This window comes from Panthera tigris, chromosome D1 (genome assembly GCF_018350195.1).
Source record: "Panthera tigris isolate Pti1 chromosome D1, P.tigris_Pti1_mat1.1, whole genome shotgun sequence".
NCBI classification, from domain to species: Eukaryota; Metazoa; Chordata; class Mammalia; order Carnivora; family Felidae; genus Panthera; species Panthera tigris.
Window position 1 is genome coordinate 79,819,979 of NC_056669.1, and position 26,223 is coordinate 79,846,201.

At 35.2% G+C, this 26,223-nt stretch overlaps 1 long non-coding RNA gene across 4 annotated transcripts; it reads left to right on the forward strand.

The window, feature by feature from the left end:
• Window positions 1-1,069: 1,069 nt before the first annotated feature.
• LOC122231270 lies at window positions 1,070-7,428 on the forward strand. 4 transcript variants are annotated; one of them, XR_006208460.1, is made up of 5 exons: window positions 1,070-1,361; window positions 2,325-2,399; window positions 2,496-2,545; window positions 3,229-3,393; window positions 7,136-7,428. It is a non-coding gene; the product is annotated as an uncharacterized LOC122231270 (long non-coding RNA). The 4 variants fall into 4 exon arrangements; XR_006208458.1 differs by having other exon boundaries at window positions 3,241-3,393; XR_006208457.1 differs by lacking the exon at window positions 2,325-2,399 and having other exon boundaries at window positions 2,456-2,545.
• The last annotated feature ends 18,795 nt before the right edge of the window (window positions 7,429-26,223 follow it).

Sequence of the window (26,223 nt, forward strand, 5' to 3'; positions counted from 1 at the left end):
TTCATGTCTAACTCCCTTTTATATTTACCCATATTATATTTTTTTTCCTTTTCCTCTCTCCTTCCAACCTTTCTGTATCCTTTATATACTTTCATATTATATGAGTCACTTTACTAGGCAAATCAAATAATGAGCAAATGGATGCAAATCCAACTATGGATGCAGTTCACTGGATGCAGGTCAAAAAGACTGGTCAGGTAAGTTTAGTATATTTCAATGTGTTGAGACTTGACTCTAGAAAAGAATAGGAAAAGTCTGTGTTTTAGCTGAGGAGACTGATATGTGTGTTTTAAAATGCTTAATACCCTCAAGTGCCTGTGTTCAATGTCACTTTTCCTACATAGAATACTACTCACTCCCGAATCATTAACTTCCACCTTGGAGAAGTCTGAATCCATCAATCTATGTCAAACCCCCTTACCATAGTCTCCTGTTTTAGTTTATTTACTTATTATTAATAGCTTTGAATTAGCTATTATTTTAATAGCTTTTAATAGCTTGCTTTTAATTTACACTTATATTCTGTGAAAAAAAAAATCTGCTTATATCTATCTTATCTGGGTCTTCATTGTCACCTATGCCCTGGACCAGATTATATTCCTGCACTTCGAGTTCTTTGACAAACAATTCCTTTTTAATACTCCTGTGAATGTTTATGTAGTTTTTACCATAACCAAAAGAATTCGTCCATTTTAGATAAGGAAATTATTTTCTTCTGCCCTCAGTGCTAAATCATGGACTACAAATATCAACCGTATTTATATTTAATGAAAGTAATACTTAAAATACAGGCACATAATTTTGAAATTGTGAAATGTAAAAAAAAAGAAACAAAAGCTATAATTTTGAAATTGTGGAATGTGTTACTGTGGTTTATAATAAAAAATCTACATATTTGTTCTTTTTTTTTTTTTCTATTTCTAGCACAGAGCTTCTAAAAGCCTTAGGATCTCCTCAATGGTAAGAAAGATAAATGTGTCTTTTATTACCTTAATGAGAGGCCTTTTGGAATTCCCCTAGGTCACACATTGTTGATGGCTGGTTGCCAAGGGAACCAAACGTGTCCTCAAGGGTAAAACTTTAAGTCCGATGAGGCCTGCAGATAGGGGCGTGGAGCGAGAGGTTGAATCTGTCCCAACTAGCAATGATTTCATCAATCATGCCAATATAGTGAAGTCTCCATAAAAACCCAAAAGGATGAGGTTTGGAGAGCTTCAAGGTTGTGAACCCATGGAGGTGCTGGAGTGATGTGCCTGAAGAGGTTATCCGGAGCTCTGTGGCCTTTCCCTGTACTTTACCCATGGCATATCTTCTATCTAGATTTTCTGAGTTATATCCTCTTATAATAAGCCAGTAATCTAGTAAGTAAAATGTTTCTGTGAGTTGTGTGAACCACTCTAGCTAACTAACTGAAGTATCAAAAAGGAGATCCTGGGCAGTCAGTCAGAAGTACAAGAAACAACTTGGACTTGTACCCAACATCTGAAGTTGGAGGTGGGGTGGTCTTGTAGGACTGACCTTTTCCCAGTGGAATCTGATACTATCTCTGGGTAGAAAGTGTCCAAACTGAGTTGAATTCTTGCACATCCTGCTGGTGTCTGAGAATTGATTGGTGTTGTGTGGGAACATCAGCCCTCATGTATTCACACACACTGGAATCCCAAAGATGGGGTCATACCACTAGAGATAGGTATAAAGTTATGATAAATTTATTTGAATCTATTTTTTATTTTTTTAATATTTTGCATATGAAAGGATATTAAATGATATATCAAAAAAAGTCTGTACCCACCACCAGTTCAAAAGTAATCAAGTAATATATAATAATTAGTAACACAGTAACAAAATAGCAATATAGGGTATAGATATAATTATGGCTTACTTTACTTTTCACACTGAATTATACTCTATCTGTGGGTTTTGTTTGTTTTGTTGTTGTTTTGCTCTGTTTGGCATTACTCTAGGATTATTGATTACTACTTACTACTATTAGTCATGGTCCTTTAGCAGGGAGCAATTTTGTAAGAATCAGACCAAAAACTTGACATTTAATAAAGGTTACTACACAATTGAATCCCAGTGTATAACCATTCAACAGACTTCAAGGGTAGTTAGATTATTATAAAGTAATACTTAAGATTGATAGATACACAGAAAATGCTATACATTTATAGTGAAAGGAAATATGTTATGATGTAGTATTATGGAGAAATTAAGGTAGATTAACATTTTCTTTATATCATATTTACATATTTCTGTCACATCACATTTTCTTTGAAAAGTCATTTATTTGAGCAGTTAGTCTCATAGCCTTTCCCTCTTAGACAAATTGGCAAATGTGTTATACCGTGTGATGACCTTAACTGAACAGAACGTAACTGAACAAAACACACAAACAGGTAAATCTACTGTATCTAAAGTCTAAACAAACCTATTTTTGCTTATGACTTAACAGATTTTTGAAAATACTGTTTTCTCTAACTTTGAAACTTTAGAATTTCTACATGCTTGTCTTCAGTACTATCTTCTCCATCAGTGGTCACAGGTAAGTTCACAGAGAGGCAAAGGATACAACACATCAGAGAGAAAGTGAAATAATCTTACCTTTCATCAACTCTAAATGACCCCTTCTATTTCCATTATCCCACTAAATTCATTCATAAAAGTAAATAAGTAATGTTATAAAACTGGTCTATTATTTATTATATGATTGAAAAAGTAAGAAAGAGGTGGGGATTCTTTATCCAAACCATGCCCTATACAATAATGATACTATCTGAGCGACTTCCAAAATTCTGAAGAATCTTCCAAGTTTTTGCAGAGAGAATGGTAGTCTTTTGTTATCAGTGTGTGGTATATGTGATATCAGCCTTCCACTCATGTAATCATTCCTTCTGTACATTTTCTGAGAAATCCCCCTGTGTCCTGTTCCTGCGTTAGGCTCCAATCAACCTTACAGCACCCACTGCAAAGCAAGGAATTAGATGCTGTTGCCAAAGAAACGTGTTTCAGTACTAATTTTGTTCTTTGTGTTTAATTGTTCCTAAATTGATGACCAGGGTTTTATTTTTTTCCCCCATAATCAGGGCAAGATTTAATGTATAAGGTTGTTGCACATTTTACATTGTGTTTTTAGCAACTTGCTTATCAGAATTAATCTGTAATAAATCCAAAACCCTGCCATGTCATTTCCCTCTGTTTTTCCTTTTTATGTGTTTTCTTTCTGAGCTCATCCCTCAGGCTGCCTACTGTCCCATCATCTAAGAAGGAATCTAAGAGGGCAGTTTGCTCAAAGCTCCTGTTCTCTGAAAACACTTCCCAAGTGTAGCCCTTGCAGGATCTCTGGGAGGGCTCCACGACTGAGATGTTTGGTCTTCATCACTGGAAGGAGAGGTAATGAATCAGTTGTAGTCCCTTCAGGCCATTCACTGTTGTCTTATGCCCTCTTGGTGAAACCAGTTGGAACATTCTAAGAACGACAAAGCTTATTGGACCTGACAGAGCCAGGGTTACTGGTTGTTTCTCTGATCTTTGGAGAAAATATTGTCATAAATGATCAGGGCTAGTCATTAATCCTTTTCAGAACTCTTGCACTTGAATGAACCCCTTCTTCCCTTACTAGCAGACCTCTTTATTCTAGAATATCTCTATCTACATCTTCTACATCTTCATATCTGTAGCTCTATGTTGTAATAGATATCCCTATTCCTACCTATATTCCTATTCATATATCCATAAATGTTGACATGCACCATAACATGTGATATGTTAAATATACATTTACATTTACAAAACACAATTATCATAAGGACAATTTATAGATAAGAGCTGTATGTCTTGTTGCCCATGGATGCCCTCATTGCACTTAGAGTCAAGGACCCACACACACCAGGCTTTGCTGGTCATAATCTGCAGGATCATGGCCAAGTTTCTTCACTCTTGGCCTTGTTTTCTGGATCAGCTAAATAAAGAAATGGACTAAGTGATCACTAAAATCCTTTCCAACTCTAATCATCATTACATTACATTGGTACAATAGGGAGATTGTAGCAGCTCAATAAACGTGTTCCACAAACATATAAAAAGAAAGATATTTAAGAAGGAAAATGTCTCTGAGAAACAAAAGGGTCCATGAAGCTAAAGTAACTCTAATGTCTACATTCTATTGTCCATTGTCTCATCAATCCTGGATTCGTTTTTATTTTTTCACAGTAAAATATTTAACCACATCATTTTCGGTAAATCTTTTCTTAATTGAGTTTGTTATTTAACCTGTTTGTTTTATGAAATGTTACCGATAGCACAGGCTAAAAGTACCTTCTGCAGAAAAGTTAAGCGTAGATGGAAATGAACAGAGGCTATAGGAGAAAATATTAGCAGGAAGGTGACGTGTATTGAGGAAAAATTTCATTGATTTGGGTAGTAGTCAAGTACCCAGCAGACAACACTGAGTATATCAAAGTTTTCTCTGAGGAGGGTTCAGTGAAGGGACTACTTACAGAGGTATAAGCAAAGGGAAGGTTTTAAGTTACCTACTCACCCAATGTGTGTTGGGTGTGAAGAGGACAATAGCAATCATGAAGCGGCCATTACCATATCTAGACCTAAAATTAAAGACGCATGAACAAGATTATGATAGCCAGGAGAGAAATGATGAAAAATAAGCCACCCTCCAGAAGCTGGTTCCTTGTAACACAACCACCACCAGGAAATGACAGGAACAGAGTATGGGAATCATTACTTTACTTTTTCTCTTCTTTTATTTTCTGATATTCTGCCAGTCCCTTCCATTGGCTATCTGCACCCCAGAGGGTGACAGAACCCAAATGACATAGGGTATAGTGGTAACAGCAAGTTAAACAGAATGGTAATTAAACATGCAAAATAAACAGAGAATAACTAGCACATCCAATCAGTTTTGCCATTCAGCATCCATTCATGCCCTCTACTAGGAATAAGAAATTCACATTCCACCCCCTCATCACCACCACCACCGGTAAACATGGAAAGCCTGAACCATTCCTGTTATGGCAGGATGGAGTCAACTCAGTCATATTTTCAGCAGGATTTTAAATTGTAAAGGGAGGTACCATGGATACTCGATATAAAATTTAAGAGAGAAGCATTACAGTAAATAGCAGGAATAACATCAAAAACATTGCTCCTATAATTTTTCTTCTCTAGCACCCATTTAGCTGAACTAGATCATCACAGCTTGCTTCCATCCCTGTTTTTATTGTATCCTTACCTCTTCTAACAACTCAGCAGGTTGATTTCCTTATTTTTCTGTGAGGAAACATTTTTATTATTTTTTAATTTTAAAATAATAATTTTATTATTTTATTTTATTATTAGTAAATGACTCTATCTTCATAATTTTTCTTTTCTTTTTTAAAGACTTTTTTATGTTTATTTTTGAGAGATAGAGAGAGATAGAGAGAGCAAGCAGTGATAGGGTGGGTCAGAGAGAGGGAGAGAGAAAATCCTGAGCAGGATCCCAGCTGTCAGCTCAGAGCCCAACATGAGTCTCAAACTCATAAATCGTGAGATTATGACCTGAGCCGAAATCAAGAGTCAGACACTTAACTGAGTTACCCAGGTGCCCCTGTATGCTTTATTTTTCAATGAGAACTACAGTTCTCATTAACAATTATTACTTGGGAATAAATGTATTATGACATGACTAGTGAATCCTATGGATTGCAGACATAGTTCCTCTTGCCACCACTCTTCAGTGGCAACCCCATTTCTCTTTGATAATCAGAATCGATTGTCCCAGCCAATACAGCAGTTTTTTTCGATATTTATTGGTTCAGCTATATGAGGGGATTAAAATGGTATATATTCCACCCCATGTTAGACAGAGATTCTATTCAACTCTTAGAATTTCTTGGCCTTACCTTTATATTATTCCTATGAATTCTATGTAAAATATCTATACTTACTCTGCTAGGCATTTCCTCTCTAGCTCTCCTCAATAAAATAGAGTTCCATCTTTTATAATTATTCCCAGTAGAAACTTGTGATTGCATCTTAGACTGTTGATAGTATGTGAACAATTATCTGAGCTTATTATATTAATAATTTTGAGGGCATCATTTTATAAATTGAAATGTTCAATCTGCAGTAGATAGTGACAAGTCATTAACACATGCTGGATAATTGGGTGGAATAACATAAATTGTGACCCTAAGCTGCAAGGGAAACTGTATATTATTTGAGATTTTTGTGCCAGGAAGAATTTTTAATCATTTGATTATAATTGTGATGCATTGATTATATTTTCCTTGCAAACTGTATCTTATAATAATGATATATTTTGTTTACAAACAAAACTGAAATGCAAGACAGCAAATAAGTTCTTGTGGCCATAACACGGATGGCAGAATGGTGACATGAAGGCAGAACATCCTATTTTAAGTTTCATTTTCCTTTTAAAACAAAATGGAGTTTTCTATATGCCAAAGTATCGATTGTTTTTTCTCTATGTTCTTCACGTAATAAAACTTAGTAATTTAAAGGAAACTTTGTTTAAAGATAACTCAATTCCACTTTCAAAGTAGAAATTTAGGAAGAGAAGCTAAGGCAAGTGAACTTGAGTATCATGTCACTTGATGGAAGGTCTTTTAATTACTATCATTCCACACAAAGGAGCCTGAAATTGCCCACGATGAGAAGTTAATAGTTGAGAAATGCTCTGTAAAAAATGCTAAAAATGGCAATTCAGATGTGAGCCCATAAAAAAAGGAAGGTAATGATTTAAAACTGTATTTTAAAAACTATACTTAGGGTAATTTCTTAAGAATTGCAACTACTTTTGGGGAGAATAACTTTTATACAATCAATAATTCTGAAAACTGCAATTGAGAAAATGGTATCAGTGAACTTACGTTAGTCAGTTTTAAATGAAAGTTGCAAAAAGCAGTATTATTTGGGAGAAAAGAACATTATATGAAATAATTCCAGCACGCATTCAACAGACCGGTGAAGAGTAACCTGATGTTTGAATCACGGTCCACACTGTATGGAACAATCTAAAGCTATTCATACAAACAGAGCACATTCAAACAGAGTGATGACAGTGATTTACTTTTTCAGGTGAGCAGTATTTCATGTATTTTCATGTTTTCCGCAGTCAAGCTCTCTCAAAGTACCTCATTGGCAGACTCAGCCTGAAGGTAAATGTGGATAAATTACCAAGTCACAGATGATAAATGCAAGAAAACTCTTGGGAGGTACTTTTACTTCCCCAAAGATTTTGGGTGCCCAGAGAACCCAGATTATAAGTGGCTGACTGGAGTCTTACAGCTGGAAGACATGTTCCAACCAAGTGACTGATTTTATTTGTCACTGAATGTCTGACTGATTTCATCAAAGTTTCTACTCTGTCCAGACAAGCAGGAGAATAAAGTATTCGGTCACAGACAATATTCCGTGCTTTTTCTATGTGTAGTGCAGAGGAGTGAAAAGAACACTATCTCAATATAATTGTAATAAAAATAATAATAAATCGGGCGCCTGGGTGGCTCAGTCGGTTGAGCGTCCAACTTCGGCCCAGGTCATGATCTCACAGTTCGTGGGTTCGAGCCCTGCATCGGGCTCTATGCTGACAGGTCAGAGCCTGGAGCCTGCTTTGAATTCTGTGCCTCCCTCTCTCTCTGCCCCTTCCCTACTCACACTCTGTCTCTCTCTGTCTCTCAAAAATAAACATTGAAAAAAATGTTTATAAAAATAATAATAATGGACAAGTTATACTGAATGCTTTCTATGTCCTACTTACCAGCTAAAGCATTTATAACAACCCTAAAAAAAGAATTCTTTGTATTACCACTATTTACATATAATGAAAAAGAGGATTAGAGAGGTTAAGTGACTTCTTAAGGTTTTTTGTATACCAAAGAGCCTTTTCCTTCAACTGGAATTATATATATATGATTACATATTTTTATTATATATAAATATTTTTGCAAATAGTACATATAAATATTTTAAATAAAATAAATATTTTAAATATAAAAACTTACAATATATAATTTTTATATAATAAAAATTTTGTGTAACAAAAATTATATATTTTATATAAAAGTGTATATAATATATAATTGGTTTAATATACAATATATTTATATAATATATATTATATTATAAATCTATATATTTACTTTATAATTCTGCCCTGATTATCTCACTTGTTCCTCACAGCTACTCATTTTAAAGTACAAGATATTGTAGCTCAAAGAAGATATTTCTCTTAGCATGGAAATGTATCTCCCCACATGAGATGATTTTAGTCAGTGATCTGAAATGTGTCCAAGAGGACTCCTTATCCCTGTCGACAACTAGTTCACTTCTTCAAAGATGATCTTATCTCTTGAGATACCTCATGCTTTGAGAAGTCCTCTTAATTTTTAGATATCAAGTGACCAGTGAGCTGTGCAGAGTCTCTAGGATAAGGACTGTGAATGGATCTTTATTATAATTGGAACACACTGCATGTTTGAATTATTAATTATAGAACATTTTTCATAATTTATTTTGGTCTATATATTTCAGTTAATTGGCTTTACTTAGTGTACACATCATCCCGAGCAATACTATGATGTGAATTTTAAGTGTTAGCTTTATATTTTCTGATGATGAAAGCTACAGATTCCAGTGTAGGCTAAAATATAAATAACATAAGCTAGGATGTATCCTGCAGGCCATGGAAGAATGAGAGGTCTATAAGCTATACAGGTGACGTGCAAATGACTAAATGACAATTGTATAGAAAATAAAATGGCAGCTGGCCTAAATACAAGTGCCCTCTCTGGTAGGGAAAAGGCCCTTCCTGTGAGAATTTTCTCTTTGGTCCAGCTGTTTGAAACTTCTACACATTTATTACCCAGGGAATGGGGTTTAGGATTCTGTGATTTCTTCGAGAATAAACGTATCAATGATTTGAAATATGGCCATAATTTTAGTGGTGGTACATTAAAAGGGTGTATCATTGCAAATACAGAACCCTATCACATATATAACAATTTAATGTCCAAAGTGAATTTGAGAGAGGAGGAATAAGTAAATCCATTTTATTGTTCAGATGAGAAACCTAAGGCTCACATAAAGTTAAGCTGCCCCTCACTGGTAAAACAGGACATCTGATACTGATTTGTGTCAGTCAGATTAAAGTCAGGAGATGGAACCACTCTACAATTTGAATGGAAAAATAATATAACATTAAGTAGAAACAGGTCATGGGGCGCCTGGATGGCTCAGTTGGTTGAGCGTCTGACTTCAGCTCAGGTCATGATCTCACTGCTCGGGAGTTCGAGCCCCGCGTTGGGCTCTGTGCTGACAGGTCAGAGCCTGGAGCCTCCTTCATATTATGGGTCTCCCTCTCTCTCTCTCTCTGCCCTCTCCCGCTCATGCTGTCTCTCTCTGTCCCTCAAAAAGAAATAAACATTAAAAAAAATTTTAAAAAATCCTTTAAAAAAAAGTCGAAACAGGTAGTTAATTCCTAAGAGATAAAAAGAATCGCCAAGATTATGGGAACAGCAGATATAGGGAATGGTCACTATCTCAATGGCTGAGGCAGAGTGTCCAAGAAAGAAACACACATGGTAGACTACTACCATCAACACACCAAATTAAGATCTTGTTAGATAGACTGTGCCCACCAAATGGTGAAATTTATGAAGGAGCCACAGGCTGGGGCTGCCAAATGGGAAAACACCCATTGTGATGCCAGAAGAACTCTCTTAAAAATGGCCGCTGGGTTGTCATTGAAATCCACGGGAAGGTATTACCCTAGATGTTCCACACACCTGGCTGCTGAATCATGCAGGAGCCAGCAGATTTAGTAAAAGAAACACTTTTCTCCTTCACTACTCCTCCTGTAGCCTCTAAAAGAAAGCATACCATTGTGCCAGCTGGCAAAGGAGAAAGTTTTATAAGCTCTAGCTGTGGCATCATAAAACAAGCAAAGGAGATTAAATTTAAATTGAAGAATAAATTGGTAACTGGCAGATTATCTCATAAGGGTGTTTTATGAATGATATTAAGATATTTTGAAAAAAAATCTAAGAATGGGTATATAAATATAAGATGGCATTGTCAATTTGCCATCAAACTGCAAAATCTATGCCGCATCATAACACACTGCTTTCTGCTTAGTATGGTCAGCGTATACCAGAAATTCATTTATCCATATGATGGTAATTTTATATGTCAAACTGACTACGAGGCCCAGATATCTGTTAAAACTTTATTTCTGGGTGTGTCTCTGAGAGTGTTTCTGCAAGAGATTAGCATTTGAATTGGTAGACTGAGGGCAAAGAAGTTTGCTCTTGCCAATGTGGGTAGGCATCATCCAATCTATTGAGGATCTTAAAAGAAAAACAAAAGTGCAAGAAGAGTGGATTTAATCTCTGCTTGAGCTGGGACATCCATCTTTTCCTGCCTTTGGACATTGGTGCTCCTGGTTCTCTGGCCTTTGGACTCAGAGCAAGACTTACATCATCGGCCCTCCATAGCTTAGGGCCCAGTCCAGTTTTGGACTGGAACTACATACCGGCTTACAGATGGCAGACCATGAGACTTCTCAGTGCCTATAATCACATAAACCAATCTCTTATAACAAATCTCTTTTTCTATATCTCTATATATCTTATCAGTTCTGTTTTTCTGGAAAACTCTTACCAATAATAATCCTTTCATTTTTATTTAACTATTTATTCATTTATGTATCAACCAATAAATAGTTATTTACCAGCTATATGAAATTTAATGTCACTGAACAACCAATACATCATTAATCTTTTAATTCAATAAATATCTCAACTTTACCTATTTGCAAGTCAGTGTTCTGAGTACTGAGTGTTCATTTATGAACAAAATACATATTTTAAAAATTTGGCCCTCATGGCCACAAAGAGTTGGCATTCTGACAGGGGTTGGGTATAAAGGAAATAATTTAAATAAATAAGTAAATAAATACATAAATAAATCATCATATTAATTGGAGCTAAGTGATGCAAGGAAAAATGCAATCAAATGCTCTACCACTGAGCTATACCCCCCGATACAGGGAAAAATGAAGCAGAGACAGGGGATAGAAATTCCAGGGGATTTTGCAATTTTCAATTAGTTGTCAGGGAAATCCTCACAGAGAAAATGACATTTATTTTATTTATTTATTTTTTTTTAATTTTTTTTTTCTTCAATGTTTTTTATTTATTTTTGGGACAGAGAGAGACAGAGCATGAACGGGGGAGGGGCAGAGAGAGAGGGAGACACAGAATCGAAAACAGGCTCCAGGCTCCAAGCCATCAGCCCAGAGCCCGACGCGGGGCTCGAACCCACAGACCGCGAGATCGGACCGCGAGATCGTGACCTGGCTGAAGTCGGATGCCTAACCGACTGCGCCACCCAGGCGCCCCAAGAGAAAATGACATTTATGCAATACTTTAAAAGAGATGGGAAGGAAGCCACAGACATATTTGCAGGAAGAATGATGCAGGCACCTGGGAAAGGAGCATATCTTGTATATTTGAAGAAAAGAAAGGAACCACTATGGGAGGGTGGGTAGAGGGACAGTGGTAGTATCTAAAGCCACAGAGGTCTTAGAGGATAAGATTGGAGAGGGCCATAGAGGACATTATTAGGGCTTTTAAAATTTGCTTTGAGTGAGCCATTAGAATGTTTTGAGAAGAGCAATATGATTTATATTCTAAAGCAGCTAACTTCATATAATGTATTGAGAAAAAAAAACTATATGGGAACATAGATAGAAATGGAACAAACAGGAGATTATTATAATTATCCAAGTAAAATATGATAGATAATTGGACTGTGTCAGTAATGAGATCTATAACAGGTATTTGTTTTATTTTCAGTTAAATATTTACCTTGCATTCTTGTTAGGAACTCAATGCTTGGGTCTCCCCCAAATTCAAATGTTGAAATCATAACCACCACCATGCTGGTGTTAGGAGGTGGGGCCACTGGGAAGTAATTAGGTCATGAATGTGGAGCCCACTAACAGGATTAGGTCATGAATGTGATGTGGAGCCCACTAACAGGATTAGTGCCCTCATAAGAAAAAAAAGGAGGGTTTGCTTGCTCTCTCTCTCCCTCTCCCAGGTAAAAATATGGAGAGAAAGGAGCTATTTACAAGCCAGAAAACAGCCCTCAACAAACTGGATCTAACAGCCCCTTGAGACTTGCAGCCTCAAGAACTGTGAAAAATAAATATTGTTAAGCCACTTAGTCTAGGTAATTTGTTATAGCAGGCAAAACAGACTAAGACAACTGTGAATCAAGATTTGAAATGTAATCGTCAGATAAGTATTGTCATTTATTCTGTTAAGTAAACATTCAAAACTTATTTGTCTAAAGAAGTACTAGCTTTCAAAGAAAGCTAAATTTTGTAGGTGAAGTGTCACTTCTCTTAAGAGTTTTAAATATTTTTTTTTCCTCTGTAAATGGCTGTAGGATCTAGAACCATCATTGGAATACTAAATCCTAAATTTTATCTAATCCAAGACTATATTTTATACATCAGAACACTGTACTACATGTGGCAAACATTCCTTACAGATAAGCTTATTCAGAAAGTTTTTGTTTTCATCTTTGTATTAATTTTTTCTCTGCGTGGCTTTCTTTTACTGACTTGATTCTCAGGTATAGTGACCCAGAGTTGTGGCCAGGATATGCACTAGAATTTAGCTTACTTCCCATTAACTGTGTAACCTCAGTAGAAAGCATATTACTCATTCAAGAATTCTAACAAAATTTCCAGAATCAATTTGGTTTGACCTAGTTTGGGTCACAGTAACTACGGAATGAATAACTATGGCAATGAAGATATAATTCCTATTGGCTGGATTTGGATCATCTCCACAAACAAATAGTTGAACTTCTGTCTCATCAGAGTCAAATGAACTGAGAACAGAGTGGATTCCCCAAATAATGCTGCATCTGCAGTAAATTGATGTGAATCATAGATGATTTAATTTTATATACAGAAAGATTAAATAATTTGTTTCAAATCACAGAGTGGGTCTACTAACAAAACCTGGCTGACCCCATTTACATCTAAGTCATTTATCTTTTCATTAAGCTAAGCTGTCTGTGGTAAAGATCTTTAAATCATTTTTTTTTAAGTTTATTTTTTATTTATTTTGAAAGAGAGAAAGAGAAAGAGAGAGAGAGGGAGCACAAATGGGGGAGGGGCAGAGAGAGAAGGAGAGAGAGAATCCCACATAGCCTCTGCACTGTCAACACAGAGCCCGATGTGGGGCTTTATCCTACAAATAGTGAGATCATGACCTGAGCCAAAATCAAGAGTCAGACACTTAACAGACTGAGCCACCTAGGTGTCCCTGTGGTAGAGATTTTTAATCATCTAATATCACACACATACACACACACACAGACACACACACACAAAACCCCATCATTCTTTGTTAGGGAAGTGTAACAGTGTTTTTCAAGTAATTAAAAATCACCTAAAGCCCTGCACCAGAAAAGAGTTAGAATTATGGTTAATTTGTCTCTTTATGTTTATTTATTTTTGAGAGAGAGACAGAGTGTGAGTAGAGGAGGGGCAGAGAGAGAGGGAGACACAGAATCTGAAGTAGGCTCCAGACTCTGAGCTGTCAGCACAGAGTCTGACATGGGGTTCGAACCCATAAATGGTGAGATCATGACCTGAGTTGAAGTTGGACCCTTAACTGACTGAGCAACCCAGGCACCCCATGTTTAATCTAAATAATACATAAGGTAGTGGGGAAAAAAGTTCCTTTAATTTAATAAAAATACTTTTTTTATATCTTAAAAACATCTGAAAGACATTTAAAAAATATTGGCTATACAGAAAGTATGCACATCATTTTTGGTATATTTAGTTCAAATATGTAGATATTTTATAATCATAGTCATCAATATTGAACATAATGTTGTTCCCAAATAACCTTTATCTGTCTAATTTACATACATATGTAATTTTGCCATCAAAGATAAAATATGTCGATGTTATTGAGTTAAAAATGCAAATACTTTATTTTTTTGTAAACAGATATTTTATTTTTTAAAGAGAAATGTAGTATATGGATCAGAATAGTAATAGACAAAGTATGCAAATTTATATGTGAAATTAATAGATAAATGGATAAAAAGATACATGAAAAATGATATTTGGTAAACATAGTGGTATAACTGGATAAACTGAGGAAAGTCATTTTAGAACTATATTTTATGTCATATGTAAAAAGAAGATTTAGGTGGGTTATAAAATAAAAACTTTTGAAAGATAGATAGATAATAGATAGAGGCTAGATGCTAGTTAGATTATAGACAAATAAATGACATATAGATATAAATTCCAGAGAAGAATTTTAAAAATTGGAATGTTATTGAATTATTACAGTAATTATTGCTTTCTAAAAGAAATATTTTGTGGAGAAATATTTTGGAAACACTACCTATTATAATTCTAAGAGATTCCTAGTACATGGTAATGTTTTAAAGAATTGGAGGAGAATACAAATAAAAATAAATATATCTGATTTTGTTTAACTTTCTTTTGTTTATGGTACACTTTTCTATAATACTTATTTTATTTTATTTTTTAATTTTTAATGTTTGTTTATTTTTGAGACAGAGACAGACAGAGCACAAGCAGGGGACGGGAAGAGAGAGAGGGAGACACAGAATCTGAAGCAATCTCCAGGCTCCGAGCTGTCAGCAGAGAGCCCAGTGTGGGACTTGAACCCACAAACCGTGAGATCATGACCTGAGCCAAAGTCGGAGGCTCAACCGACTGAACCACCTAGGCTCCCCTCCTGTAATATTTAAAGTATCTTATTTTGCCATAAGTATCTAGAGAAACAACATTTGAGTCATATTGGACCAGATGAATCACAGTTATTGAAAAGATTGAAGCAGTATTTATTTGATTTTAATATAAACATGTATAAAACTCACGAAAATGTAAGAGTTCAAATCTACAGTAAACTCCATGGATAGAAGGACCATATCTTTTGCCATATATCTAGAACATAGCTCAGTTGATGGTTATTTCATGAATCAAAACAAATTAATCAAAAATAGTTAATTTATTAAACAAGAGAAATGAGAATGAGGATTTTTTCATTTAAAATGACAAGTGTTGATATTAATATCCCAGCAGGTTCTTTCCTTTTCAGTATATAAAATACACAATAGACCATAGCAAGCAAAGGGAATGAATAGACAACTTACACAAGATTAATAATAAAAATATATGTGAAGCAATATTTACCCAAACTGAGAATTTAATATTCTATATTTTATTTGTGAATAAATAATTTTGTGAAAGAAAATATTCAAAATATTAAATAATGAGCTACTATTTTCCCTATGGTACTTTCAAAAAATATAAAATAATGACAATGAAATTAAGGTAAATTGGTACACTCATACATGGGATATGACCTTGTAAAACATATTAATTGTTTAGGCTTCAACATGTAAGCATATATACATTTATTATTTACATAATATACTCAAAAGCATATTTCCTAATGAGATAATTCAAAGGAGAAAAATATTCATTAAGATGCTTATAGTAGACATTAGTTTTTTAATTCACTAGTCCTTGGTTAGAGTTTATATCCAGATTAACTTTGGAGAACTAATCCTAAATATTTTCTCTATGATTATGGTAAAGCAATTCAGACTAGTTCATGAGAACTTCAACCCCTATAGTCCCAGCGATCACATTGAGGATGAGTACATGACCTCAACAGATGAGAGTCATTCTTGATTCCAAGACATAAATGGTACTCTTTACTAGACTTATGAACTATAAATACATTTGAGGCTGAAGTTGCTTACATCCATCTTTTCTGGACTCAAAAGAGGAAAATGACTGCATACTTTAATCAATGCCTAGACGACAGGAGAACCAAGATAAGAAAGGAAAGTTAAAAAACCTGACATCACTTGAGTTCCTAGATCTAGCAAATGATTTGCCCACTATCTGAGAACGGGAAAAATGGGCATGTGTTCAGGTTCCCAAGTGGCCGAGATGGAAGCTGCACATAAGCCAAATAGCATGCAATCCTTCTTTTCAAGGGCAGTTTAGCTACCCCTTGCCTTTGAATAGCAAATTTACCAACAGTAGTGATCAATCCTGAATCTCCAGTATGATTCTATTTCCTGAGGAAACCAAGTAGCTGCTTGATGGAAAATCAATTACACTGTGCCCTTTCCATTCTGGAAAGAGAAGGAATTTCACCTCACAGAAAAAGACACCTATTCCTGATATGGACTTCCCTTTCCTGACTGGAAGGCTTCAGCCAACACCATTATACATGGGCTTATACAATACCTGATTCACAAGTATGGAATACCACACAAATTAGCATTTGGCCAAGAAACTGACTTCAGAGCAACAGAGGTATAGGAGCGAATCCATAATCATGTGATTCACTCATCAAATCATGGATTGCACCACTTAGAAGCAACCAGTCTCCTAGGGTGTTCAAATGACATTCTAACGGCACATTTGAAATAGTAACTTTCTGAGTATAGGATTCTATCCTGCAGGATGTGGTATACGCACTGAATCTGAAACCTCTACATGGAGCTATGTCTACAACAGGAAGAACACAAGAGTCCAGACAGAAAGGGGTAGAAGAGTAGCTTCACTTACCATGATTTCCAGTGAGTCACTGAGGGATGTACTTTTTGTCCTTGCAACTCTCGGGTCTGCAGGATTAGAAGTTCTGATCCTAAAGGTAATATACTTTTTTCAAGAAACATAGCAAAAATTCCTTAAACTAGAAATCTGTGGCCATTGCCTGAGCAATTTAGACTCCTTTGGTCACTGAACCAGCATGCAAAAAAGAGAAGTCACCAGCTTTGCGTGGGTAATTGACCCAGATGAGAAAGAGAAGTTAGGGCTGCTATTATACAATTGGGTCAGAGAAGATTGTATGTAGAACATGGTCATCTATTTGGGTAGCTCTTAGTAATCCCTTATCCAACTGGGACTCTGAATGGTAGGTATAACAATATGGCCTGAGAAAAGCATGGTTAACAGGGTCTCAAACCCTTCTAGAAAGAATATTTGGGCTACAATATCTGACAGTCCATTGAAAACAGCAGAGGTCTCAATAGTAAGAGAAATTAAGACTGGGAAGTGAAGGAGGAGAATAATGAGTGCCAACTGGGGTCCAGAAACTAACTGTGATGAGGGGGCTGTAGTTCAGCCCACTACTTTCTGTCTTCTAAGTATCTTTCCAGGAAGAAAGACCCAGAAAAGTTTTGTAGGAGTGTACCCTTATACATTTATAGACAGGTTGATGGATGTGGCACAAAGAGTGCCCTGTGACATTCAAGGTGATCTGCTATTTTTATAACCTATCAAGAAAAAAAAAAATATCTGTGCTGTTACAAGAGTATAGTTAGTTGACTGCTTCCATCTTGAAGTGCACTGAGAACTAACCTCCATGTTCAAGCCAATGCCATGGTCATGCATGGCTGGATCAGTGACTGAGAACTGGCTTATCCATTTCCGTCCTATGCATGACTTCTCTATCAGACAATCTTCGTCCTGTTGGATGGCTCCACATTGAATTGATCAATTGTCAACTGACATCATTATGAAGGCCCTTCCTGTCCACTCCCGATTTCTTTTCCCTGTCCTTTCACAGACTGCAAATCCACATCATCCCCTGAAGGCTTGCTTTCTTTGTCCAATCTGACTTTCTCTCACTTCTATCTTTCATGGGAATCACTTACCAAAACCCTTATCCACTCCTAACTTTGTCTCAATGTCTATGCTCTGGTGACCCAAATGACACAGAACATGACTTTGAAGGGGAAGACAATTACTGATTCAGTAAAAGACAGAGGATAATTGTGCAGAAGAGTCTTGAGTAAAAAGGAAGCAATAGGGCTTAGGATATATTCAGGTAGAATAAGGGTCAATGATATCAGATGGATAATTGTAACAGCAGAGAGAACTGTTGAGGGATAATTGTAACAGAAAATGAACTGTGACACAGAAACCAGGTGAAATGATATGAATTCATTAAATTTTAAAATGAAATTTGTGATATAAAACTAAAATAAAAATATGTATATATTTTGTTTAAAATTATGTTCAATGTGCATGTATATAAACAAAGACTGTCAAGAAAGACAGAAGCATGCCTATTTTATTCTGTCAGGAAGCTAATTACATGAATTAATTTTCCCCAGAATTTGCATCATATCTTACTCTTCCCTAATTACCCTCCAGAGAGCTCTTTCTAAGCTATTTTAAGAAGGAATAGTTGTAGGCATAATACAGGAGTCTAAGCAATTCAGTAAAATTGAAATAAATTTAATTTTTTCATAGTGTGACTGACATATAAAACAGTTCATTTCATAGCAGGAAATAGATCTATATCAGTATTGTGTGTTTGTTTTCAACTCACAGAATAAGTTGCTCCAATTAATACAATTTCTAAATATGAAATATTTTTGGGTATGTAAAATAAGTATAGAAGTTTACAGTGTCCTTGGTGCTAATTTCCAACTTTTTTTAATGACAGATGATTTCCCTTTATGAATATCTAGATTAATTTATGATGAATTCGACTTACAAATACCATTCATGTATTTCCATTATCCCCAAGATGTTTTACTGATTTGACATACCCCAGTTTAGGGCTTCACTTTTAACAATACACTTAATTTTATTTGGTAACTAATGTAGCACATTAAAATTATGTCAATTCATGCACTATTAAAGTGAAATCAATGTTAGTTCAAATTCATATTCTTTTTTCTTTTCAAATCCCTCATATTATCAAATGAAAGCTGTGATTCTCAATCCAGAATTCTCAATATTTGACCTTTTCCCTAATTCTATATCCAATAGACTAGCAAATGTTGTGGAATCCATGACTTCCTCTTACATTGAATGTTTCCCCTCCTGAATTTTTTCACAATCAGTTCCTTAGAAAAGACTCACTTTAGTCATCACTAGGGTCACAAGAATAATATTCCATTGCCTCCTCTCCAGTGCTCCTCCAAATTCTACTCGTCAATGCTTAAAATTCAAGAATTATTTTTTCTAATTGCACATTCACATGAGTTTCAGTGAGTAAAAAAAAAATAATAAGCCCTTTCTATATAGTGAGGGGTCTGTAGTTAGGGATGTCTGTGAAGAATTCAGGTTCAAGGAATAGAGAAGGCAAGGGGTATCTTCAGAACACAATGAAGAGCAGACATTATTGAAAGATGACAGGGATGGAAGAAGAGAATGGGAAAAGAGCATCAGACTGCAAGACAACTCTAAAAAAGTTTTGGCAAGGCCTATGGAAGTCCTTGAACAAAATCTTGCTCAGTTTTATACTCTTATAACCCATAAACCAGTCAATTGTCTTATACAAAAAAATAAATATAAATAAATAAACAGAAAACCCTTAAGTGTATCATTGTTTCATAAATTAACACAAAATTTGATGCAGTTTGGGTAAGAAGGCAGACTTGGAACTTTCCTAATTCATTGTTCTTAAAGGATAAAAGTAGTTGTCAAAAATCATTTACATGAGTTCTATGAAAAAGATGAGAGCTAACAATTTAACTTTTATAGAAGGATAAAAGTCTTAAAATCTTTCCAATTTGACTTAAACAATAAGTGGAGAAGATATCTACTCTCTTATTCCACACATTATTTTTAGTACCAAGGAATACATTAATATTCCTGCATTTAAAAAAAAAGTGGAAAAGGTTTTGACTCAACCTATTCAGAATAAACCTACTAGATTTGAGGAAATGTGGTAGAGAGCACATTGAAAGTGGCAGAAAAGCATTTCTACAACTAGAGGTTATTTGATTCTTTGTGATAGTTAAGTCCAATGTTGATGGCTGACTGAACAAATTACCTACTTCTTCTAGGCCTTGAATTCCTTGCCTACCTAACAGAAAAGATGTTGTATAGAACCCCTGTAGCTCTGAGTCTCTGTAATTGTTAAGATAACATTAAATTTATCACTAGTGGCAAGTAGCTTGACTTTGTCATTCATTTGTGTGTGTGTGTGTGTGTGTGTGTGTGTGTGTGTGTGTGTGTGTAGTCTTCTAATTTGATGCTTCTGCATTAATATGTATCACTTTTTTTAAAAGTTTAGGTAAACACATTAGATGCCAAGTAATTCATCATAAATCGGAATTTGCCTTCCTTTATTCTTCTTTAACAGTAAGTTAAATCTTGTAAAATACCTCATTGGGCAATGACCTTATTCATCATCATATCCAATTCCATCAGGAAAAAAATATATCAGTGAATATTTTATTGTCAAAAAACTTTGATAATGTGAATTTAATAGAAATTATTAACAATATTGATAAATCAGTAATGGTAAATCTCTTTCCAAGAAGACAAACATGAGTGATGTATTTAACTTCAGGGTCTACAGTGGATTCATCTTTATTCCTCAAGTGAGAGTATAAAGAAGACCATCCCTGGCTACTGTCTTGAAATGGGAAAGCATAATCTGTGGTGGGTCAGAGGACTGCACATCAGATAATATTTTGAGGTCACTCTGGCTAGTGGGAGATATAGACAAGAAGGTAGACGAATACAGTGTAGGGCTAGATGTCTTCTGAAAATTTCAAACACATAAATATATAGAAAGTTTTGTAACACAGTTATAATACTATCTAACAAACAATAACATTTACCATATTTTAGCAGGAACAGGCTAAAGAGACATGATAATGGCAGCCATTTGCAGTACTTTCATCACCTGGACCTGAGTGTTTCCTGAAAGCTAGCTGTTGTTTTGCTGGGGGAAATAGCAGAAAACAGCAAAGAGAAATATTGCAAGGTGCAATGTGTTTGAATCTGTCCATATCTCACCATTTTCACTGCTGTCACTCAAGCAAAGCCGGAATCTCATGTAGATGTTGATAACTTTCTAAATTGTCCTCCTATTTCAGGAATTTAATGCAATCTATTTACTCTACCCAGTACACTCTTCTCCAGTTAACCAGTATCTCTTATCTTGCCTTAAATTTTGCTTCCTTTGAGAAGATTCTCCTGACCCCAGACAGATTAGTCATCTCCATTATCCTGAGGTTACTCTGTATTTCTATAGAGCATATACCACACTTATAATGAACCAGTTGATGACTTATGTGAGGATCTATTCAATTTTTGTATTTCCCTTTGCCTCACCTCACCTGACAGCCCTATGAAGTCAGGATTTTCTCTTTCCTGTTCTCTGCTATACCCCACATGTATAACACAGCAAGCATTTCTTAGTGAGGGTTCCCAGGGATGGAAGAATCACAAAGGATTGCCATATTGTCTTTGCCTCTGAAATACAATTAACTTGCATTCTTTCCTTTCTAATCCCTTCTTTGATATAAATTCTATGGTAACAGTGCCCTTTTATCTGTGAAAGAATAAATAAGGTAATCTTTTGATAATAGCAACTGGTTTAAAACAAAGACAGTTGAAATATTTTTCTTCTATGAATGCAAAGAAAATGTTTATAGAGATTATTGGTGAATGCCTTCTTTAGAGGAGGAAGATAAGCCATACATTTGTGAATAAATGCAGGAAAAATACTTTATATTTCAAATTTCTTAGGGGTGAATTTTTCAGATAAAATGAGTATACTCTGAATACTCCTATTAACATTCTATTCTTCTTAACCACAGAACTGTCTTTTTTTGCATTTGTCTGTGCTTAGACATCCAGATGGCCAACAGGTACATGAAAAGATGCTCAACGTCACTCCTCATCAAGTAAATGCAAATCAAAACCACATTCAGATATCACCTCATGCCAGTCAGAGTGGCTAAAATGAACAAATCAGGAGACAATAGATGCTTGAGAGGATGTGGAGAAATGGGAACCCTCTTGCACTGTTGCTGGGAATGCAAACTGGTGCAGCCACTCTAGAAAACAGTGTGGAGGTTCCTCAAAAAATTAAATATAGATCTACCCTATGACCCAGCAATAGCACTGCTAGGAATTTACCCAAGGGATACAGGAGTGCTGATGCATAGGGGCACTTGTACCCCAATGTTTATAGCAGTACTTTGAACAATAGCCAAAGTATGGAAAGACTTAAATGTCCATCAACTGATGAATGGATAAAGAAGTTGTGGTTTATACATACAATGGAATACTACTTGGCAAAGAGAAAGCATGAAATACGGCCTTTTGTAGCAACGTGGATGGAACTGGAGAGTGTTACGCTAAGTGAAATAAATCATACAGAGAAAGACAGATACCATATGTTTTCACTCTCATGCGGATCATGAGAAACTTAACAGAAGACCATGGGGGAGGGGAAGGAAAAAAAAAGGGATGAAGGCAAACCATAAGAGACTCTTAAAAACTGAGAATAAACTGAGGGTTGAGGGGGGGTGGGAGGGAGGGGAAAGTGGGTGATGGGCATTGCGGAGGGCACCTGTTGGGATGAGCACTGGGTGTTGTATGGAAACCACTTTGACAATAAATTTCATATTAAAAAATAAAATAAAGCAAAGATATATTATATATATACACATAAAAGAATATGTGGGTTTATACTCATCTTTCGAGCCATCATTTACCTGAGGGGCAAATGGAAGAACTGAATAAATTTACATAAGTGCAATTAATTTCTGGTAGAAGAAGTGAACATCTGCTTGTTCTCAAGGATCCTTCTGGCATTTAACAAGTGGCAAAGCCTGGAATAAATAGCTCAAAACAAATGAGCTAATTTACCTGAATTTAGCTTCCAATTCACTACCAGAATGGATGAGAAGGTTTTAAGTTTGACATGTCACTTGTAGGAGGTTCTTAGTGGACTAATAGGAACATTTAATTACAAACAAAACAACAAAACAAAACAAAACAAAATTCTCTCAACTGGCCTAAATAGCCATAAAATGCTTTGTGTTTTGTACATCACCTCTATTTCTTTTCTTTCGCTTTTCCCTTCTTTTCCCTCTGTCTCTCTCTCTTTCTCTCTCTCAAGGAATTTTTCGGTCTCATCCCTCAGTCAGGTTTCATTTCCTCTTGTAAAAATGTGTAATCGCTTCAAGTCAAATCTCCTGTAGGCTGAAAAACTAAATACCTGGAAGAATTAAAATAATTTCTAAAATGGAGTTAATGGGCTTTCAGTAACAGTTTGGGGGGCTCTTCAATTGTTCAAGGGCATAATTTCTAGTGCATGACATCTATGGATTGGTCATGACATCTGATTGGTCGAAAAACAATTTTACTACTTTCTGGATTAAATGTATATTTTAGATGACAGATGTAGCTGGAAAACTGAATAATTATAAATCTAATTGAAGGAGTGCCGGATGAGATGCCCCAAAATGGGCCACTTTGACAAAAAGATTATTTCAAGTTAAAAATGAGCAAAAAAAAAAAAAAAAAAAAAAAAAAAAAAAAGGTGCCTGGGTGGCTCAGTCGGTTTAGCATCTGATTTTGGCTCAAGTCATGATCCCATGGTTTGCAGGCTCCAGCCTCACTTCGGGCTCTGTGCTGACAGCTCAGCGCCTGGAGCCTGCTTCAGATTCTGTGTCTCCCTCTCTCTCCTTCTCCTTCCCCCTCTAGCACTCTGTCTCTCTTTCAAAAATAAGTAAACAGTAAAAAAAAATAATAATAATAATTAAAAGTAATAAAAACCCAGCAGATTCAGGAGGCTCTCTGCCTCCCCTAACTGCCTAAATTTAGATTGGAAAAGAGAGTCTGTATCAGGAAAAAAGTCATTAACTGAGATTCCCCTTTCTCTAAGGAACTTATCTGTATAACAGATGTTTTCTAAACATCTCCTTTTACCTTCTTGCTAATGAGCTTTCTCCCTTTTGTGTCCTCAGGTCCCTCCCCTCTCTTTAGTTAATAGAAGTTTCATGCTGCCTCATTGTCTTTGGAATCTCATGTCTGTGTGGATTCCTCATGCATTCACCTATTAAATTTGATTTTCTCTTATTAATCTTTCTCATGTTAATTTGCTTCTAAGTCCAGACAGAAAAAACATGGAGCAGAAGAGGCCTTTCTCCCCAGCATAATACACACATGTATTATATTTTCTTGATAAGTGGATATCTTTATATTGCAGAAACAGACATACACATTATACAGTAGAGTTCATCTTTGAACTGATTAGCTGACTGTTTTGTGATACTTTTATTATGATTTTAATTATTTAGCTAATGGCTATAGCTCATCACAATCTTCTTTAAACTGAGAAGTCATTTAATAGAACAATTAAATAATAATCAAATGAGTTTCAAGAGTTAACTTATCCAATTCGACTTAAAAGTCCATTTTGCAAAATGATAGCTGGTTGTACATAAAATACTTTTCATTTAGAGGTTTTGTTTTGTCTTGTTGTTTGTTTGTTTTTACCTACTATAATTTAGGCTTTATACCAGCAGTAGCTGTAGGGAGTTATTCAGGAATTGGAGTCAGGGAATCTATATAGAAGAGTGTCTTTTATGCATTTTGGACATGCAAGAATAAGTGACATTATGTATTTTGACACTTGTCTCTTAATAAGATAGACATCCTAGCAATGGGAATTCTGTTGATCAAGACACTCAGATAAGAAACATAAAGTACTCATTTGAATGTAATAAAAGTATGAATTCATGTTAAGACTCTTATATGAATTCATGTTAAGACTCCTTATTAGTTCCATTTACATAGATATTTGATGAAAAAGATTTAGAAGAAGAAATGTGATTGCTATTCATTGAAAACTACATTTTAGCTTTTACATATATATTCTAATTAATACAGTAGGTGGCTTTACCCTCAATTTGTGAATAAACATTAATTTTAAAGATTGTTGTTAAAAATTTCAAAATATTAAAGATTCAAAATATTAAAAAAAACAGTTCACATCTGTATGTGAGAAATAACTACAAAATTTACAGTGTGTGTAGATAGATATGATGAGAGATGGATAGATTTGATAGATATGGTCTTGAACTAAATGCTATTTTAATATAAATGTAAAGTAATTAAAATACTGTGATATTAATATAGCAGCAGAAAAACATGAATGAAATAAAATATAGAAATAAACACATATGTGTGTGTATATATATATATTTTTTTTTCTCTCTGATATAATTTCATATTTAAAAAGGATACAGAACCCCTTTAAAATAAAACTGATGCTTAAATGTGCTTTTATTTTTTTTCAACAGACATAATATGACAAATGTATCAAAATACAGGTGCTGTTACCCTTGAACAATTCCTATAGAAAAATCCTAATTTCAGATCTTTTTCCTCTTCTTCCTTCCTTCCATCTGTCCCTCCTTCTTTCCTTTCTTCCTTCCTTCCTCTTCCTTCCTTCCTTCTTTCCTTCCTTCCTTCCTTTCTTCCTTTCTTCCTTCCTTCCTCCTTCCTTTCTTCATACTTCCTTTCTTTTTTCCTTCCTTATGAGCATCTTGTTTTAGTTTCCTCCCATCTCTATAGGCTTTCCCCGTATTACCTGGAATTCATCTTCCTAAATAATCCTCCACTGCTATCACACACTATCCTCAAACACAATGCTGCCATATAAGCATAGTAAAGACATCCTCAAACACACACACACACACACACACACACACACACACACACACACACATATATATATATATATATATATATATATATATATATATATAGGTATATACATAGTGGTAAGATAGTTTTATACCTCAATGGTCTCAAATCAATTAGACCTCCCCATCTCCCCATCCATCTTGGTTGGGTTCTGTGGAAATTTTATTTTCCCAACTGTTCAAAACTTAAATTTCTTCAGCTACAAAATTCATTTTTGAGAGACCATTTTGGTCCTCTGAGACATGGACCTGTACCAAGATTATTCTTCCAAATTGGTTTTGTGACAGTCTTCTTTTAAGGGGACAGGAAGATAGATGGCATAACAAGAAACTATTTATAGGCATTGATTTTTAAATGATTGACAGCTAAATGCAAAGGAAATATGGTTTCATTTTCTCCTAATATGGTAAATCAAATCTGTCAACCTAAATTTCCCTCAACTCACTGTCCCTTTCATCATCCTAAAATAAGAGAATGGTTTCCATTAATCAGAGCCATAGCTTGAAGCCTACCTCCGTGCACCAATTTATCATGATTTTCTATATAATCTGGAACAAACCCATTAAATTATGTTCTCTCTTCAGTTTCTATTGATCAGTAGACACACTGGAAACAAAGGCCTAGAATTAGACTAT